Source organism: Schistocerca cancellata, chromosome 3, assembly GCF_023864275.1.
Source record: "Schistocerca cancellata isolate TAMUIC-IGC-003103 chromosome 3, iqSchCanc2.1, whole genome shotgun sequence".
NCBI classification, from domain to species: domain Eukaryota; kingdom Metazoa; phylum Arthropoda; class Insecta; order Orthoptera; family Acrididae; genus Schistocerca; species Schistocerca cancellata.
The window spans coordinates 638,616,517-638,622,493 of record NC_064628.1 but is presented as its reverse complement, the minus strand read 5'-3'; the positions used below and the strand labels follow the sequence as shown (position 1 = coordinate 638,622,493).

The 5,977-nt window shown below is 43.1% G+C and overlaps 1 non-coding gene across 1 annotated transcript; it reads left to right on the top strand.

The window, feature by feature from the left end:
• The first annotated feature begins 1,588 nt into the window (after positions 1 to 1,588).
• On the top strand, positions 1,589 to 1,663 carry Trnat-ugu (transfer RNA threonine (anticodon UGU)). The gene has a single exon. It is a non-coding gene; the product is annotated as a tRNA-Thr (tRNA).
• Positions 1,664 to 5,977: the final 4,314 nt, after the last annotated feature.

The window sequence follows — 5,977 nt, the reverse complement described above, 5'->3', positions numbered from 1 at the left end:
GTTAATGCCATTACGATAGCAGACTCAGCAAAGCTAATACAGACAAGCAAAAAGTGACTTGTTGCAGAGAACGAATAAAGACGGATGAATTCTGCTCGAAGGCAATCTAAGGTCGACCAAGAGCTCTGGACCTACATCTGATCGAATGTGCCCGTCGAAACCTGAATTTTCATGTAATAGAACATGGTTCAGATGTAACACGACGGCCATGTTCGGCTCTAACATCAAACTGCTTGAAATTATCTGTCTCCTTTTTATCAGACGCTTTTTTTGTACTTACTTTATTCCCTCTGTTTTGTCTTTCTTTTTAGAAAGTATGCCCAGTAATACAAACGTTTATTGAAAGTACGCACCAATCCTTATTCGCAGTGACATATTAGGTTTTTGAGAGATAACTTCTGTGAATTAATCCTTCCAAGCCTGCTAAAAGAGTGTCTGTCAGCTTATTTTTTCAATACTTTATTTTGAAGCATCTGAAGCATATAAGCAGAAGTATAAAATTCTTCGGCACAGATATCTGGCTTGATATAATATACGATGTTTTAATTACGGTTGTTTAATTGAAACAAACCGACTATGCAGTTGTAATCTACAAATTAAACGAAATTACTTTGTATACAAATCAGTCAGATTCCGTTCAAATTTATTTTTGAATTTTCATAGGTGTCTTGGCTTTTCTGTGTTTTTACCGTTTCTACTCTCATGACAATCTGGTTCAATCAATCTATACTACTACAAAAAGACAAGTCTTTGTTAACTCTGTTAGCAAGAACCTTTAAAAATTCTTGACCCATTTACTTCTGATATCTGCACGATGCTCTAATAAAGTCTCTGAAGGACGTAGGATAAATGGGAAAGGTTTTTAACAAAAATCTCAAAAAGTCCTCGACCAATCACGTCAAATATTAAATTTTACACAATAAATTTGTACGGACATATGCTATATATTTTCGCAGTATAGGATTTTCTTTCTCGCATCCAGGTTTTACAGAAAATCTTAACATTGTTGTTTAAGAAATATACAGTCTATGTCGATCCGAATGTTTATTAGAGTATCAGATAAAATGTGAAGTAAATCGTTTAAGAACTTTTAGACATTTTTGCAAACAATGTTTCCCTTTTACATGTTATATAAGACATGTGACATTGATGACAAAAACATCGAAAAGTACTTTAGCAGTTTACTTCTAATTTTTAAACAATACTCTAATAAAAATTTGGCCAGAAATGACTACAAGTTTAATATATATAGTATACACACATGTTTCTATTATACAGCAAAAATATAACAGGGCATAGAGAATCCTACACTAAACAATTTGATGTAGGAAACATGGGGTCGGAGAAGCCAAAGAACAGATACCATCTTCATATAGTTAAGGCTAGCCGGCCATTGACCTTTTTCTTCTGTGCTGGATGCACACGCATAGCCCGAACTCTTACGGGACTCGGTAAGAGAAGTCTGCCGCGAGTAATGAGTGTAATGGGCAGGGGCTCAACGAATGTAGTTTGCGGACATTAAGTTGCGAATGTAAGTCTCACGGGGAGCGTGCAGGGGATAAAACCCTGCAATCACACTATCCTCTGTGCCCTCGGTGGCTCAGATGGATAGAGCGTCTGCCTTGTAAGCAGGAGATCCCGGGTTCGAGTCCCGGTCAGGGCACACATTTTCAACTCTCCCCGTTGATGTACATCAACACCTGTCGACAGGTTAGGGTCTTAATTTAGTTATCATTTCACATGCTGTTTTGTTTTCTTCCTCACTAAACAGGAAAGTTGCATGCATGGCTTATGGGCCTGTGATCCGAAAACTCCTACAGAAACAAATCCTCCAAAACTTAGTAATCCTACCTGTTCGGAGATTAGAACTATGCGGAATACTGTCATTGAAGCTGCTATCCTCACAGATCCAAAAGCAGAATAGGTCTCTCTCGTACCCTTTTATCAATTATGCCAACGTATACACCCATTCATTTTAAGTGACTTCAATTCCAAATCAAATTTTTCTTTGCAATAAGAATGAACAACCCTCAAGGTCAGGGAGAAAGGAGCGCGCAGATGTGGAGAGACAAGGAGGAGGAAAATAGGACGTATATCCAATTCTAATACATACCTAACAATAGCGATGCAGTGCCGGTTCACTGGAATATTAGAAAAACGGTTTAAATGCAAACAGACCAGCCATCTGTGAAGGTCCTAGATTTCTATCATGATGCACTGAATCTTGCGTAATACTGGCCTTCAGTGATATTTCAAATTGTATAAATGATAATTTAATTCGGAATACTATACGTAGTTCTGAGCTTGTCGTGGTTGACGGCATATGAATGACGTTATAATTGCCATTACACATGTAGCCGCCTTTGGTGTGCAGTTACTATAAGAGTGATAGGGGCGGCATGTGGCGGTTTGGTTTGACAGCATCAAATGGCACTGTATTTTCGTATCCAAGTAACAGTATGGCTGTAGCACTGATGGCGACCACATTGAAATCCAGCAGGAAAATATTTTTTTACTGTACTGGTGGTTTGGAATAATAAGCATTACGCAAATTTTTTGTTTGTAATTCAAACGCTTAAAAAAACCACAAACATCATATGTAACTGTGACCTGCAGCCCTTTACAAAACGACAAGAATAAGATAAATTCAGGGGTTGAACCAAAATATGAAAACACCCGGAAGAATACGTACTTGAACATAAAAGGAGATGAAACTGCCTGGCAGATTAAAACTGTGTGCCGGACCGAGACTCGAACTCTGTACTGGCAGAAGTGAAGCTGTGAGGACGGGGCGTGAGTCGTGCTTGAGTATCTCAGATGATAGAGCACTTGCTCGCGAAAGGCAAAGGTCCTGAGTTCGAGTGTCGGTCCGGCACACAGTTTTAATCTGCCAGGAAGTTTCATATCAGTGCACACTCCGCTGCAGAGTGAAAATCTCATTCTGGATAAATACAGATGTTACTCAAGCACACAGGTTGCTCTGTTGTGTCTGGCCACGAACAGCACCTGTGCAATGTCCTCAGTGCGTTCCAAGTATCAGTCGCTGTCATAAGAGTGTTCCATGCAGTTGTGAGTGCATTACGTCGAAGCTAAGTGTATTCAAACGTGGGCCAATTGCTGGTGCTCATTTGGTGGTTACTTCCGCATCCAAGGGAGCCGAAGTGTTTGGCGTTCCATGTGGCACCGATTTACACACGGCAGAAAGTGAAAGAGGATAAACAACATCCGCTAAGTAACATCGCGGATGAAAATTTATGATGAGTGATCGTCACAGATGGCCATTGAAGAGGATTGTGACGAAAAAGAGGATGAGGACTGCTACGAAAGTGACTGCAGAACTGAATGTTAAATTCGCGAACACTGCCAGCACCAAAACAAAATGAAGACAGCTCCTTAAGCAGGGAATTGGAGGGTGAACTGAAAATCCAGTACCATTCATCAGTGTAGCAAATTCCCGTAACAGAAATCGTGGTGCCGAAGCCATATAACGTAGACTATTCAGCAATCAAAAAACGTAAGTCCAATTTCTGGTCCTGTTTACGTCCCAAGGGTGAAACATGGCGGGGGTTTTGGTGATGATTTGCGCAGCCATTTTGTTGCATTCTGTAGGCTTCATGGTTAATCTGCAAGGTCGCATTACTGCCAAGCATTATGTGACCATTTTGGATGATCAGGTCCGTACCATGGTACAGTGTTGTTCCTCCAACGCTAATGCTATGTTCAAAGTCACCCATACACGGGGACAAGGAAAAGGAAAAGTTATGGTGCAGTCAGGTGCTTTTCTTTCAAGTAAATGATTGTAAAGTCAGTATTTCGCATGTATTTAACAGCGTCTGAGCTGAACTTTTCAAAGATTATTTTCAAACCGCCATTCGGCTTACAAAATATTAAAATTCCCCATGCCCCCAGGTCTTGCCCTCCTGGGTACCACAGTCACCAGATCTCATTATGACTGAGCCTTAGTGGTCTGCTTTGGAGAGAAGGGTGTGTGATCGCTATATTCCTCCATTACCTGACGCTGCGACTATTTTGCATGAAGTATGCTATAAGATTTCCTTGACAACCATACAGGACGTATGTTTATTCATTCCAAGGCGACTGGTAACTGTTTTGAACACCAATGGTTATCCTACGTCGTATTAGCCATGTTAATGTGTTGTGTTTTTGGTGTTTCTATATTTGTGTCCAAACCAACCCCTGCGTGTCGGCAAGAATTTTGGATTTGATCAGCTACTTGCGGGTGGGGGGGGGGGTGTTTATTATGTACCCCAACGTAAGCACAGGCAGAGCTCAACATGATTTTGAGATCAGAAAAATTATCAGCAAGAGACAGAAGCGCACCAAGTGTGATTTGGTGTGTCTAATACAATGTCTAGGGCTCTTGGTTTCACAGCAAAGCTCTTAAGACGTTTCGTCATGTAAGACTGACGACAAGACTGACACAAATCGAGCAGCTACATTATTAAAACTTTCGTTCAGTCTTTTGCTCAGTCGTTCCGGAATATTCATAAAGGGAAAACTACTCGTGGCGACGGGTTTGCGCTATGTGCTTTTAAACTGAAGGGGAAAACAATGACTGCAAGTCGTTGAAGATGGTCCTAGACTTGGTTACTCAAGAGACGGGCATACTCCCATGTGAATTTTCTCTGAGAACCACCGCCACTTGAGTTTGCTAAACATCTCCGTAACGCTATCACGCTTACCAAATAACCCTGTGACGAAACGCGCCGCTCTTCTTTGGATCTTCTGTATCTCCTCCGTCAACTCGATCTGGTACGGATCCCACACTGATGAGCAATACTCAAGTATAGGTCGAACGAGTGTTTTGTAAGCCACCTCCTTTGTTGATGGACTACATTTTCTAAGGACTCTCCCAATGAATCTCAACCTGGTACCCGCCTTACCAACAATTAATTTTATATGATCATTCCACTTCAAATCGTTCCGTGCGCATACTCCCAGATATTTTACAGAAGTAACGGCTACCAGTGTTTGTTCCGCTATCATATAATCATACAATAAAGGATCCTTCTTCCTATGTATTCGCAATACATCACATTTGTCTATGTTAAGGGTCAGTTGCCACTCCCTGCACCAAGTGCGTATCCGCTGCAGATTTCCCTGCATTTCGCTGCAATTTTCTAATGCTGCAACTTCTCTGTATACTACAGCATAATCCGCGAAAAGCCGCATGGAACTTCCGACACTATCTACTACGTCATTTATATATATTATGAAAAGCAATGGTCCCATAACGCTCCCCTGTGGCACGCCAGAGGTTCATGCACGACTGACAAAGTTGCGCCCACACATACCGTTTTATTTGACAAATCCGCCACGATCGTGGTAGACTGACGACAAAACGTTAGATGTTTACCACGCTTAATGAATGACCGATGGTTTGCTCTCTGTATGGCGTCGTGGCATTTGCGAGAATTTTGGCAGTGAGCCTGGAAAAAGGAGAGATGGGGGAGGGGCTGTGCTGTCGCGTTGTGCGCCGCGGCGGTTAACTGGGGCACGCGTCTGCAGGCGATGAGTTAATCGCGCATTGTGCGCGCAATTCTTTCTCAGGCAGCTGCGGGCCGGAAGCGCAGGCCGGCAAAAAGCAGCGCAGCCGCCGCCGCCGCCGCCAGCTGCCGGCCGGCCTTCGCCTCCGCGTCCACTACAATACGCGCTACGCTACTACACACACTCCACTACAGCCGGCCCACCGCATGCCGTCACTGTAGGCGGAAACACCTGCTGGCGGCCCGTGCGCGTCATTCTTACCGACACCTTCTCGTGCAGCAGACCTGACTATGCGGCCGTGACGTCACTGCTATCAGGCGGCAGCAGCCCGACACCTGCATGACGTCGCCCTCACACGGGACGCGAAAGCTGATGTGGACGAGCTACTACACGAGTTTTGTGTCGTCAGTTCCAGTTATTTCACTTTGAGGAGGCACTGCCGCGCGTGAAACACGAAATAAGTACAAGA